General features: G+C 44.1%; 1 protein-coding gene across 1 annotated transcript in view; it reads right to left on the bottom strand.

Moving 5' to 3' along the window:
- The window catches only part of LOC122564206 (forkhead box protein N1-like), a 94430-nt gene extending 81536 nt beyond the window's left edge, over nucleotides 1–12894 (bottom strand). The window contains exon 1 of the mRNA XM_043718901.2: nucleotides 12722–12894. The gene's annotated coding sequence lies outside the window, so the exon portion shown is untranslated. The remainder of the gene's footprint in view (nucleotides 1–12721) is intronic.
- Between the last annotated feature and the right edge of the window lie 2160 nt (nucleotides 12895–15054).

The following is a 15054-nucleotide window of genomic DNA, read 5'->3' as shown; positions in this document are numbered from 1 at the left end:
TCTAACAGGAAGAGCACATCACTCTGCTAAAACATCAGGCGTGTAACTCAATCTAGGAAGGCAGTGGATAATTGCACAAGGCAAGTTATTTTGCATCAGTAATTGTGTCAAGCACGAAGTTATCCTAAGGGCATGTCTAATAGTGATGTGAATGATGTGTAATTAAGCTGTTCAGTCAATGCTATGGATCAGCACAATAGAGCTTCCTGCATGCAGGCTGAATGAAGTGGTATAGCACAATAGTGTGTTTCTAACCTTAACTGTGTCACACAGTAGAGGTGCATCTCAGAGGGACAGCAAGTACAGCACTGGTCTGACAATATGGCATATTCTTGTCATTGTACAAATTTCATGTCTAACATGGGGAAATTGCATGAGAATTTACAATGACATGCCTTTTGAAAAATGCATGGATACTTTTGAGATTAAAGGAACTGATTTTTAGGCACATTAATTATGTAGAACATAAGTACAGAAACAGGCCATTCACCCCAACCAGTATATGTAGCCTTGTGCCACATTAAACTGCACAGAATTTAGTGAAACCCAATTGCTTGGAAAGAGACTATGAGAATGAATATGTGAGTGAGTGTTTATTGTTTTATATATTTAATTCCTTTTTCACCCTTTGTAATGAATTTGCCATGCGCAGCAAATTTCATGACCACAAGTCAGAACCCAAACTACTAACGAGATTTTTACACTTTTTTTCCAAAATGTATTTTTTCAAAAGAGGATTGAGACAATAACTGCAGTGTAAAAACTTATGTGTGAGACTAATGGGATGTGACATGTGAAGGTGTCTTGTTCAAATAGACTGGACTGTGATCTCTTGTAAACATAAAACTCTGATCTCAAAGGAGCTGATTACACCAATTTAACAGCAAGCTACACCTTGTGGATTATGTACCAAACAACAGCACATATTGTGTTTTTCTCTTTGAAGAGTACACAAGGACTGGGGTTAAAAGTGGTTTCAACTCTACTGGAGTAGACTAGTGGAAATGAATGTCAGTTGATGCACACAAGAACATTCAAGCATTAATATAATGTGAAAGTTACAGTTGGAAAACTATTCCTGGTCACCCTTGTGTTGCAGACAAAGACTGTCTGTCACTCTGCATGCTGCAAACCTGTTAAAAAAGGAATCAAGACAAGGAACTTCAATAAGCCTACAAAACCAAGCATCTCAAAACAACTACTGCTCAACTACTTATGCCAATGCAACAGGTAACCTCCATTGCAGCAGCCACAAGGTTCAACTCTCTTCTCTCTTCACAAACAATTCAGAGACTGATTTACACATCTTTTTAAAATTTCTATTTGGACTCATCTCTTACTCTAATCTGTCTTTATGTGTTGCATTGCTAATTCTCTTGCATTTAGGAATTAATAATCTCACCCTTTGTTAATTCAAGAAAATGCAATTAAATTGGCTCCTTTTAAAACATGAACTTACTTGGGTCTTTGAGAAAGGCATCCACAACAGAAGGGATCCTTTTGCAATTAACACAGTTGCCACTAACCAAACATGTGGGTGAATAAAGAAGGAAATCCAATCCATCCCTCCTCACCCAGAAAAGCAACAGGTTTGGAAACCTTTCAAGAACCTCACTCAGAGTCTGGTTGTATCACAGGATTAACATTTCAGGTAGCTCATAAGAAGTTAATTAGAAGGATCTGAAACATTAAAGATTCCTTACATCTGCAGTGTTAACATCTCCATTTCTCTAAAGGTCATTAGTCTCCAGAAATCTATCAAGCTTAGTCTTGAACCTACTCAAATATTGAACTTCCACAGACCTCTGGGGGTAGAGATTTCTAAAGATTCACTTATTCTTTGAGTGAGGACATTCCTCCTCATCATGCAGAATCTCCATCGCGCAGAAGCAGGCTTTTCAGCCCATCAAATTCACTTCAAACCTCTGAAGGCAATCCCACCTAGACCCACACGCCCCACTCCATCCCCATAATCCTGCATTTCCCATGGCCAATCTACCTAACCTGCACATCTTTGGACTGTGGGAGAAAGCCAGAGCACCCAGAGGAAGCACATGCAGACGCAGGGAAGATGCGCAAACTCCACACAGACAGTTGCCCACAGGTGAGTTTAAATCCAGGTCCCTGGAGCTGTGAGGCAGCATTGCTAACCAATGAGCCACAGTATTTCAGTCCAAAATGCTCCAGCCTTTATTCTGAAATTATGTCCCCCCAGTTTAGAGTCACTAGCCAAGGGAAGCATTTTACCTATATTTATCCTGTAAGAAGTTTATAATTTCAATGAGGTCACCTCACTTTCTATGAAACTCTAAGGAATGCAGATTCAGTTTCCTCAAGCTGTCCTCATACACAATCTTGTCAGCCCTGGGATTAGGTTGGTGAACACCCAATGATCTCCCTCGATGGTAAATATATCCTTTTTAGATGAGATTAAAACTGTACATAATGCTTCAGGAATTCCCTCCCTAACAGCATTGTAGGTCTACCTACACCAAAGGGAATGCAACGACTCAAGAAGGCAGCTGCCACCACCTTCTGTGGTGGCCATTAAATACTAACCCAGCCAGTGAAGCCCATATCATTGAATGAATAAAAAAAGGTGTGGTTTTACTAAGGTTTTATATAACAGCAGAATGGTGTTTTTTTATCAGTGAAATCCCCTTGAAATGAATGCCGACATGCCGTTCGTCTTCCCTCATTGCTCACATGCCCTGTATGCTAGCTTTTAGTGGCTAATGGACAAAGTCAGGTGAGTTTACTGAAGCATACTGAAGCAGTCCATGTTGAAATGCAGCATGGTCTGGACAATAGCTTGGTTGGACTGAAAAGTGGCAAGAAACATTTGTCGCACAGAAATGCCAGGTGTTGATCATCGTCAACAAGATAGAATCTTGCCCTTGACATTCAAAGGCAGCACCCATGCTGAATCCCACCCTATCAATATTGTGGGGATACTATTGATCAGAAACTGAACTGGATTAATTATATAATAATTAGTTCGGAGGTTAGGGTTTCAAGCAGCTGTGCAACTCCCCCAGACTGACCTCTATGGAGCTAAAGACTGACAGTGACCCACTCCTCAGACTGCAGAAGGACTGAACCCCTGATTGGATGCCTGACCACAGCCAATCCCCTGGACTGGCATGGGAAACTAATCTTAACTTACTGTGTCAGGACCCCACAACTGATAGGCGCCTCTACGGTCTTCTGTGAGGTCTACTCCGTTAGGACTTTGAGACATGTTTGCTTGCTTGATGCAATGTGTTGGCCACATAAGCTCCTGACACATGGTGCAGGGATGAGACTGACATGGCACAGCAAGACATATAGCCCTTTGAATGAGGACTGCTGCCAGCAAGGCAGGCTACCTGATGGTGTGACTGCACTAAAAGGCACAGCAAAGCAAGCTAAGGCAGGGGATTCTGTGAGCACCCAGAAAGGTACTCAGTAAATGAGCACAAAAAGGGCAAGTAAGCAGCGTAGTCCAGTCTGTGAGCTGAGCACTTGATGTCAACACAAAGTGCCCTTGCAGAAGTCTTTCAATGCAAGTTGCCAGTGTGGCCTGCAATACATACCTTCATTTTCTAAGTGTCCAACAAGTGGATTGGATGGATGCCATGATGGTTGTGAGGCGGTGGTGAATGTTGGATGGCTAGATTGATGGATGACTGCTCTGTATGGTTGGTGCCCATGGATCATGTTCTGAAATGCTGTTTGGTGCTGAGTAACATGGAGGCTGCACATAGCCAATGGGAAGCTGCAATTGCGAGGTACACGCACTGATTTCCAAGTCAAGAATTCTCATGGTCGCATTTGTTTGGCATGTTTGGATGAGATAGGAAGCTGAATATTAATGAGGTGAGCTATTGTGTTAAGAAGATGTTTAACCTCAGTTACCTCATGAGAAACCACCTAGCAGTTTGGCAAAGGTCTATAAGATACAAATTTCTCCCAACATTGCAAAAGGCCTCACCAGACTTATTGCACGATTCAACCACAAATCTCGCCACAACCCAGATCAATCAGGCCCCTATATGATTCCACTCATTTCTCAGTTCTCCATTATAGATTTGCCTGTCCTCGCCTGTAATGGGCCTACATTTGTCCTTGCTAATCTCTTCCCTTTCACATATCAATACAAGATTGTACAGGCTGCCTTAAGGTTCCATTTTAGCTTACATTCATATTCTCATTTTCCTTTCCTTCCTTGGCCTTCCTTTGTTGTCCTTAGAAATTGTCTCGCTAGCTACCTAGTCCCAGGAGTAATTCAGACTAGGCAGCAAATACCCTGCCAGTGACACTCACACTCCATGAAAGAATGAAGGAAAAATCTATGATGGCAAGTGATTCTGATGAAAGGTCATTGGTGTGATAAGTTAACCTTCCATTCCTCTCTGCATAGCTTTCTTCATATCATTTAATTTTTCTGTATTTTATGATTTGGACTAAAATGAGAAATGAATTGATTTAAAAGCCAAAGATTGTTGCAGTATTTTTATAGTTTCTATATTTACAAGTTTATTTGGAAGCACTAACTTTCATCAGGTGGTTGTGGAGCAGGAGCATAAGACACAGAATTTATAGCAAAAGGCTACAGTGTCATGTGGCTGAAATATATTATACAAATTTAGATTAAGACTTTCATCATTTAGAATGGTTTTGCTAGTTTCAGTTCATTAATATGTAAATCCCAGGACTCCTTTTAAGTCACATTCTCAAGATAACTTCAGGTTTTCTAACAAAATGGGTCGTCTCAGTTCAGATAATGCATTAAAGGTGTGAGATTAAAGTCTGTCTGTGTCCCCATCTTGAGTTAGACTGGTTCTATTCCAAAACTGGGATTAGACTCTCTGCATAAAAAAACCTACCTCTGACATCTCCCCGATACCTTCCTCCAATCACCCTAAAATTATGACACGTCATGACAGCCATTTCTGCCCTGGCGAAAAGTCTCTGGCTATCTACTCTATCCATGCCTCTCATTACCTTGTACACCTCTATCAAATCACCTCTCTTCCTTCTTCACTCCAGTATGAAAAGCCTGAGCCCTCTCAACCTCTCTTCATAAGACAAGCCCTCCAATCCAGGCAGCATCCTGGTAAATCTCCTCTGCACCCACTCTAAAGCATCTACATCCTTCCTATAACGAGGCGACCAGAACAGGACACAATATTCCAAGTGTGATCTAATACTCCAAGTTTTATAGAGCTGCAGCAAAACCTCGCAGCTCTTAAACTCCAATCCCCCGGTTAATGAAAGCAAAATCACCATACACCTTCTTAACAACCCCTCAACTTGGATGGCAACTTTGAGGGATCTATGTACATGAACCCCAATGTCTCGCTGTTCCTCCACATTGCCAAGAATCCTGTCTTTAATCCTGTATTCAGCATTCAGATTCGACTTTCCTAAACGTGGGAATGGGTCTGGGTGGGTTGCGCTTCGGTGGGTCAGTGTGGACTTGTTGGGCCGAAGGGCCTGTTTCCACACTGTAAGTAATCTAATCTAAAACGAATCATTTCACATTTTTCAAGGTTGAACTCTATCTGCCACTTCTCAGCTAGCTCTGCATCCTGTCAACGTCATGTTGTAGCCTGCAACAGCCCACGACACTGCTGACCTTTGCATTATCGGCAAACCTATTAACTGACCCTTCCACTTCTTCATCCAAGTCATTTATAAAAACTACGAAGAGCAGAGGCCCAAGAATAGATCCCTGTGGCACACCACTGGTCACCAAGCTCCAGGCAGAATACTTTGGTAGAAATCATCAAACATCTGGTGAAGCAGCAGCTGTCCATGCTCTCATGTCTGATCAAAGCCAGCCTCTTTCCCCTTCCCATTTGCTGTAAGCCATGACTTTTAATGGATGGCAAAGACCTTTGTAAGTGTAAAGTGTAACGAGTGGGAAAATAGGACTAGTGTAGATACTGGTGTATTTTTGACTTGATGGGCTGAATGGCCTCTTCTGTACTGCATGATTCTATAATTCAGTCACCCTGTGTCTCCTGAAACAAGCTTCCGGAAAAGGAGTCTAAAAAAGTGGCATTTTGATCATCAAAAGCATTAGCTCAGCAATCCCCATGAACAGAGATCACTGAATTGTTTTTCCCTCCCACCCATTATGTGCACGTGTACATGTCCATGAGTACGTGTGCATGAGCATACATGTGTATATGTGTGCATACGCATGTGCTTACGTGTATATGTGTGTGTTTAAAGAGGGAGTTTATAAGGGGGTTAGAGTTTTAACGAGTAGTTTGATATGTCAACAGTTCATAGTTATTTACCTGTGGTTGGAATCTGTTTATTTGTAATAATTAGACATTCTTGCTGAGAAACCTGGTCTGTGCTGTTTGCCAACCAGGGGTTGAGGAACCAAATTGAAGAATTCTGTGTACTTTTATAAAATTTTTAACTTTTTTGATAACTTCAGGAAAAGCAGGGCTTGATTTCTATCACGCTATCCCAGTAAGGGGTGACAATAGAGGCTGTCTGATTGGTGCAATGCTCCAGAATTTTCTGCTTTCATTTCTTTTTCCAATCTGCAATATTTTCCATTTTATAATGACTCTTTTTGCCATCAGATTTATTTATTGGAGCATGAAGAATGCATTACATTCTGAGATCTAAGAAATGCATTATAGAACGAAACAGAGCCACTGCTGCAGCCTTTGTGACAAATAACTTGCCTCATGTGAAAAACAGCTTTAAAATGTGTTGCTGGAAAAGCACAGCAGGTCAGGCAGCAAAGCAACACATCTTTAAGCTCTGATCTCCAGCATCTGCAGTCCTCACTTCATCCTCATGTGAAAAAGAGACCACCTTCTCAAGGACAAATAAGGACAGGCAATAACTGCTGGCCAACCAGCAACGATCATGTCCCACAGTGAATAAAAAATGTAAACCCATTATGAAGTCGGGTGGGTCTAGGATGGTTTGACAATCATCTAATTTCCCATCTATGAAAGCTGAAACTCAGAATAAATAAAAACAGAAAATGCTTGACAAACTAAAGAAGATATCCTGTTCTGAAGAACAGTTTAACCGGGCTCAACACATTAACTCTGCTTTTCTCTCTAGAGATGCTGCCAGACTGCTGAGTTTTCCAGCATTTTCTGTTTTTATCTCAGCTTTCCAATGCCACAATGGTTTGCTTTCATTTAACTGAATTTCAGCATAATAACCATGATTTACATCACAAATGACCCTGCCAGTGCAATTGTAACTATAGTTTCAGTGTTTCCCATTAATCTCATTGAATGAATTTCCCAAATAAATGTTGATAAAGTGTCAGTGAAATCTTGACAAAGTATCCCAGCAAATCTTTAGATATGTTTTTAAAGTTCTCTTCAAACTCCACCAACAGGCAAACAGTGATATACCTTTAAATGGCACTTAATATACTGTGCAGCAATTTGTTTATTCCCAATAGCTGATCACTGTTGGGAGAAGTGGGTGAGATTAAGTGCCAGCCAACTGAAGGTTGGACATATGAACATAATACCTGTACATTGCAGGTACCGGGGCGGGCTGCCCCAGAGGTGGTCGAAAGGTGCTGAGGGTGGTTAGTGAAGCCGGAAGGTGGGTGGGTAGGCCGTCCTGACTGCTGTCACCCTGGGCGGGTACCGGGGCGGGCTGTTCTAGAGGTGGTCGAAAGGTGTGTCAGGGCGGACCGAGAACTGGAAGGGGCATGGGGTGGACCGAGAACCGGAAGGTGGATAGGGGCGGGCTGCCTTAGAGTGGTCGGAAGGTGGGAGGGGCGGGGGCTTGCTGGGCTTGTATTGTCTGCACTTTTGTATGTAACGGTATTGTCTAATGTATAAATGTCATTGTCACTGTCTTGTCATATGTGGAACTGGGATTTGAGGTTTGTCCTCCTCTCCCTGTGAAATGGTTGAACAGTAGGGTTCGGGGCCTAGCTTTGCTGCTCCTCTCCCTTGTAAAATTGCTGTCTTTTGTGTACAGCTGTCAATGTTTTTTGTAAACTGGTTTGTAATTTGTTTAATAAAATAATATAAATAGGAACAAAAAAAAAAAAAAAACCTGTACATTGCAGGTACCGGGGCGGGCTGCCCCAGAGGTGGTCGAAAGGTGCTGAGGGTGGTTAGTGAAGCCGGAAGGTGGGTAGGCCGTCCTGACTGCTGTCACCCTGGGCGGGTACCGGGGCGGGCTGTCCTAGAGGTGGTCGAAAGGTGTGTCAGGGCGGACCGAGAACTGGAAGGGGCATGGGGTGGACGGAGAACCGGAAGGTGGGTAGGGGCGGGCTGCCTTAGAGCGGTCGGAAGGTGGGAGGGGCGGGGGCGGGGGCTTGCTGGGTCTGTATTGTCTGCACTTTTGTATGTAACGGTATTGTCTAATGTATAATTGTCATTGTCACTGTCTTGTCATATGTGGAACTGGGATTTGAGGTTTGTCCTCCTCTCCCTGTAAAATGGTTGAACGGTAGGGTTCGGGGCCTAGCTTTGCTGCTCCTCTCCCTTGTAAAACTGCTGTCTTTTGTGTACAGCTGTCAATGTTTTTTGTAAACTGTTTTGTAATTTGTTTAATAAAATAAAAAAAAATAAAAAAAATACCTGTACATATAATTAGGGGCATGTGTTGGCCATTCCGTACCTCAGTCCTGTTTTGCCTTTTAATAAAATTGTGTTTGATTTGATTGAGGCACCTACTTTCCGGTCAAACCCTGATAACTGCTGACTCTCTTGTTAGTCATGAATCTATCAAACTCGGCCTTAGAAATTATGCTGCCTTCACCATTTTCTGGTGAAGGTAATTCCAGAGGCCAATAACCTGCTGAGAAAAGCTACCTGGACTACACCTCCTCCCACTCAGTATGCTCCAAGAATTCCATCCCATTCTCACAATTCCTCCGCCACATCTGCTCGGACAAGGAGACATTCCACTCGTGAGCATCCCAGACGTCCAGCTATTTTGAACAATGTGTTTTTTCCTCCCTCTGTCATCCAGACAGCCCTCTGCTGCATCACCATTTCACTGCTCTAAAACCCCTCCTAATGCAATAAAGACAGGGTCCCCCTTGTCTTCACCTACCACCTTACCAGTCTCCGCAACGAACACCTTTATCCTTAAACACTTCTGCCAACTCCAACTAGACCCTACCACTAAGACCATCTTCCCCTCCATACCCCTCTCTGCCTTCCTGTGTGGACCGTTCCCTTTGACAGTCCTTGGTTTGCACCACTCTCCCTACCAATCCCCCTGAACCCCCAGGTACTTTCCCCTGCTGGTACCCTCACCTCCATCCAGGGCCCCAAACAGCCTTTCCAGGTGAGACAGACGTTCACCTGCCTCTCCTCCAACCTAGTTTACTGTATCAGGTGCTCCCGATGTGGTCTTCTCTACATCAGGGAGACCAAACGTAAACTTGGGGAACAGTTCACCGAGCATCACAGCCAGGCCCGCAGGGGTCAACTGGACCTCCCAGTCACCATTTCAATTCCCCCAACCACTCCCTTTCTGACGTGACCATCCTTGGTCTCCTCCATTGCCCCAAGAACCACACCACAAATTGGAGACAACACACCTCATCATCCACCTGGACAGCCTACAGCTGGAGGACTCAATATTGAGTTCTCTAAGACAAAAGTGAGGACTGCAGATGCTGGAAATCAGAGTCTAGATCAGAGTGGAGGAAAAGGCGGGGAGTGATGCCGGTGTAACTACGGAAGATGGACTTCTTTCATAGTTACACTGGCACCACTCCCGCCTTTTCCTCAGCTACATTGATGACTGCATTTGCGCCACCTCGTGCTCCCGTATTCCCAATTCCTCCGCCTCCGCCGTATCTGCTCCCAGGAGGACCAGTTCCACCACAGAACACACCAGATGGCCTCCTTCTTTAAAGACCACAATTTCCCTTCCCACGTGGTTGAAGATGCCCTCTAGTGCATCTCATTCACATCCCGCACCTCCGCCCTCAAACCCCACCCCTCCAATCGTAACAAGGCCAGAACCCCCGATCCTCACCTTCCACTCTTCCAACCTTTGCATAAACCACATCATCTAATGACATTTCCACCACCTCCAAACGGACCCCACCCCCAGGGATATCTTTCCCTCCCCACCCCTTTTCACAAAGACCGTTCCCTCCGTGACTACCTGGTCAGGTCCTTGCCACCCTACAACCCCACCATCCCCTCCTGGCACCTTCTCCTGCCACCGCAGGAATTGCAAAACCTGCGCCCACACCTCCCTCCTCACCTCCATCCAAGGCCCCAAAGGAGCCTTCCACATCCATCAAAGTTTCACCTGCACATCCAGCAATGTCATTTATTGTATCCGTTGCTCCCGATGCGGTTTTCCTCTACATTGGGGAGACTGGGCACCTCCTAGCAGAGCGCTTTAGGGAACATCTCTGGGACACCCACACCAATCAATCACACCGCCCTGTGGCCCAACATTTCAACTCCCCCTCCCACTCTGCCGAGGACATGGAGGTCCTGGGCCTCCTTCACCGCCGCTCCCTCACCACCCGACACCTGGAGGAAGAACGCCTCATTTTCCCTCTCACGACCCTTCAACCCCATGGCATCAATGTGGATTTCACCAGTTTCCTCATTTCCCCTGCCCGCACCTTACCCCAGTTCCAACCTTCCAGCTCAGCACCACCCTCATGACCTGTCCTACCTGCCAATCTTCCTTCCCACCTATCTGCTCCACCCTCCTCTCTGACCTATCACCTTCATCCCCACCTCCATCCACCTATTGTACTCTTTGCTACCTTCTCCCCAGCCCCACCTCCCCTCCCATTTATCTCTCCACCCTGGAGGCTCCCTGCCTTATTCCTGATGAAGGGCTTTTGCCCAAAATGTCAATTTTCCTGCTCCTCGGTTGCTGCCTGACCTGCTGTGCTTTTCCAGCACCACTCTAATCTAGACATTGAGTTCTCCAATTTCAAATAACCTTACTCGCCAACTCCCTTCCCAGCCCCTTCCCCTCCCTTCCACTGCTCCTGGCCACCTCCCGATTCATTCCTCCCATTGACCAATCAGGTCGTACCCTCTTCCTGCCTTCACATATCCCCATTTCACCACCCTGCCTCCGCCAACCCCTTTATCTGCAACTCCTCCTACACTCACCCCCAGTCCTGAAGAAGGGGTACACCCGAAACATCGACTTCCCCACCTCCTGATGCTGCCTGACTTGCTGTGTTCTTCCAGCCTTCTGCCTATGATTATGTAGTTTGTGTTGTCCATGTAGCACTCTCAGTCCTGGAGGAACGCTTTCTTGTTTTTTTTAACTGTATCAGTTGTATATTGTAGAAATGACAAATAAAAAGCTACTCTGTTAAATAATGCTAGTAGGCAACTTAATTGGAGTTTAGCAATTCTCCAGTTGATTGTTTCGAGCACCTTTTCCAAGAGGATTTCTTGTGCTAAATGTGGGCAGAGTGAGCTTTTCAGCTTATGATCTTCCTTGGTCAGCTTGGAGGCACTTTAAGACCCAAAGTATATATCCCCAATTTGTGGACCTCAGCTGATGACAGAATGAAGCTCAGTTGTGATGTCTGACATGATTAAATATCCCTTCAATTCACAGAGGAGCAGGAAAATTGACATTTTGGGCAAAAGCCCTTCATCAGGCTTTGAAATAAGAAAGTCACCTAAATTTGAATAAATTCAAATGCATCAAAAACATCAAGTTTTTTGGAAAGTAGACAGAGAAGGAAAAGTTGACTGAGAAAATTCTGTTTAAGAAATTGCTGCCATAGTCATCTCTGGACAACTTGCATCATTATGCATTGCCTGCAGTTCCAGCACTTTTTTTAAAATTGCATGTGGAAAGCACTTTTTTGCCAATTTTAATAATTGGGAACACTTCAATCAAGGCAGTGTAACTGTCAGATAACAACTGGCATCAGGAAATGGTGGTAAACTGATGTTCTTAATAATTTAGGAAGTTGTTCTAGATATAAATATAATTATAAACAAAGCACAATCTAGCTCAGCATACTCACGATTAAGCAACAATTTTCATGTGAAAATTTAAAAATAATTTTAACATTTCTGCTGAGTGTAGCCTTTAATCAGAAAAGCTCCTACTTAATCACCCGCTTAAATTTCCTTTCTGAAGTACCCATGCCAAAAGTTTTCATTTTGTTTGATATCTTTTATATTTTCACAAGGGTTTTGAGTTTAATGCAGCATGAATTAATTCATCTTTTATAGAAAGTATTTTTATTCAATTGCTCAGAATGTTTTACCTTGAAGCACTCAAGCTTGCTTTGCTAATATGATCTCACAAATAGAAAAGTCTTAAGCAATTACCTAACAGGTTTCTCCCCTGCTCGGCAAAGTTCACTGACTCGTTATTCCCAAAACCAATCAACACTCCTGTTTATTTGGAACAAGCTATGGTGTTGTTACAGCAGGTAGCTTACTTGTCTGTGAATAAAATATTTTCTAAACTTGCAAAGATGAAATAAAAACGTAACATACTGTGCAATCGTTGTCCCACCAGATTTTTAGTCCAAAGTTACTTCATTCACTAGTGGAAAACTCGTGTCAGATCATCCAGGGAGGGGTTTTACCATCTTTAAGCTCTGCAAGCTTGCTTTCCTTATGTGGTCTCCTCTTCTGCTACTGGGCTGCTTTTATATTTAATACTACAGCTTTACTGAGCATCAGCTTGTCCAAGTTTACTTTGGTTTGAATTTCAAAAACTTCAGAGCAAACAAAATGACAAAGCTTCCACTTACCTTTTTCCACTGACCCTAGACGACAATACAGCTCCTTTAGTCCGTTTGAGAAAATGCCATTGAGTAGCAATGGGTGGGGAAGAGCCTGGTTACATCAGGTGGATAAGAATGGCAGCTGGGAGCAGTAAACATGATCTTTTATGTGCCCCAGGCACTGTTACATGAGAAAAGGTGAATATATTGTTTTATTTGCATTCTTTTGTATGGTATTGAAGACAGCTGGGTACAACTTCAGTAATTCCTCAGGTTTTAGGTATATATGAAGCACTGATTGCTTACTCGACAAAACTTCACACCAAGTCTCATTGACCTGTATTTGTCATGGTGCGTTGGTATCTGTGAGACCATGTGACCATCTGAAAGCTGAAGCAGCTGTCATGTTGGTTAGGGCCGATTACGTACTTAGCTCTGGTCAGTCCGCAGCTCCAACAAAATTGTGCAATCAGCAGCAGCAATAAGAGAATTTTGCTTGCTAACATTTTAAACTTACCTTTTATGGAGTTTTTAAAAAATATATTTGTGAGCATTGCTAGGTAGGCCAGCATTTATTGTTATCCCTAATTACCCTTGAGAAGATGGTGGTGAGCTGTCTTCTTGAAACACTGCAGTTCTTATTGTGTAGGGACATCTGCAGTGGTGATAGAGAGGGACTGTCAGGATTTTGACCAGTGACAGTGAAGGAACAGTGATATATTTCCAAGTCAGGATGCTGAGTGGCTTGGAGGGGAACCTGTAGGTAGTTATGTTCATGTGTATCTGCCACCCCTGTTCTTTTAGGTGGTAGAGGTCATAGCTTTTGAAGGTGTTGGTGTAGCAGTTTTGGTGAGTTACTCCAGTGCATCTTGTACGCTACCACTATCTGCCCAAGATGAAGTGAATGCTGTCAATCCAATTAAGCAGACTGCTTTATCTTGAATGGTGTCAAGTTTCTTGAGTGTTGTTGGTGCTGGACTCATCCAGGCAAGTGGGGAGTTTCAATAACATTCGTGACTTGTGCTATGTAAATGGTGGGAAAAAGTGAGGACTGCAGATGCTGGAGACCAGAGTTGAAAAGTGTGGTGCTGGAAAAGCACAGCAGGCCAAGCAGCATCTGAAGAGCAGGAGAATCGATGTTTCGGGCATAAGCCCTTCTTCAGGAATGAGGCTGGTGTGCCAAGCGGGCTGAGATAAAAGGTGGGGGAGGGGGGAAGTTGGGGGAGGGGCGCTGGGAATGTGATAGGTGGAAGGAGGTGAGGGTGAGGGTGATAGGCCGGAGAGGGGGTGGGGGCGGAGAGGTCGGGAAGAAGATTGCAGGTCAAGAGGGCAGTGCTGAATTCGGGGGTTGGGACTGAGATAAGGTGGGGGGAGGGGAATTCATCTCATCCACAAGACACAGCACTTGTTCTCCCAGTCTCCTCCCCTCCTTTCCCCATTCGTTCAGTTTCCTTTCCTGACAATCAGATAGGTTCAATATCACCACAGTACCCTCTGTTCAGATATTGCATGTCTCCCCATTAAATTGCAGATCTTCTTAAGAAAGAGAAAGAACAAAAAAAATTTACAGCCCAGGAACAGCCTGAGCCGATCCAAATCGATTGTCTAAACCTGTCGCCCAATTCCTAAGCATCTGTATCCCTCTGCTCCCCACCTACTCATGCATCTGTCCAGACGCATCTTAAATGAATCTACCATGCCTGCCTCTACTACCTCTGCTGACAACACGTTCCAGGTACCTACCACCCTCTGTGTAAAGTACTTGCCACATGTATCCCCCTTAAACTTTTCGGCTCTCACCTTGAAAGCATGACCTCTCGTTATTGAATCCCTCACCCTGGGTAAAAGCTTATCTCTATTTACCCTGTCTATACCCTTCATGATTTTGTAAACCTCAATCAGGTTCCCCCTCAATCTCCTTTTTTCTAATGAAAACAAACCTAACCTACTCAATCTCTCTTCATAGCTAGCACCTTCCATAACCGGCAAAATCCTCGTAACCCTTCTCTCACCCTCTCCAAAGCATCCACATCCTTTTGGTAATGTGGCGACCAGAACTGTACACAGTATTCTAAATGTGGCCGAACCAAAGTCTTGCACAATTTTAACATGACCTTCCAGCTCTTATACTCTATACCCTGTCCGATGAAGGCAAGCATACTATATGCTTTCATGACCGCTCTATCCACCTGTGCAGCAACCTTCAGGGTACAATGGACCTGAACTCCCAGATTTCTCTGCTCATCAACTTTTCCCAAGGCTCTTCCGTTTACTGTATAATTCGCTGTAGAATTAGACTTGCCAAAATGCATCACCTCACATTTGCGTGGATTGAACTCCATCTGCCACTTCTCTGCCCA

This window comes from Chiloscyllium plagiosum, unplaced genomic scaffold (genome assembly GCF_037043375.1).
Source record: "Chiloscyllium plagiosum isolate Xiang-an unplaced genomic scaffold, Cpla_swu_hap1 HiC_scaffold_31, whole genome shotgun sequence".
NCBI lineage: Eukaryota > Metazoa > Chordata > Chondrichthyes > Orectolobiformes > Hemiscylliidae > Chiloscyllium > Chiloscyllium plagiosum.
This window is presented reverse-complemented; position numbering and strand designations above follow the sequence as displayed.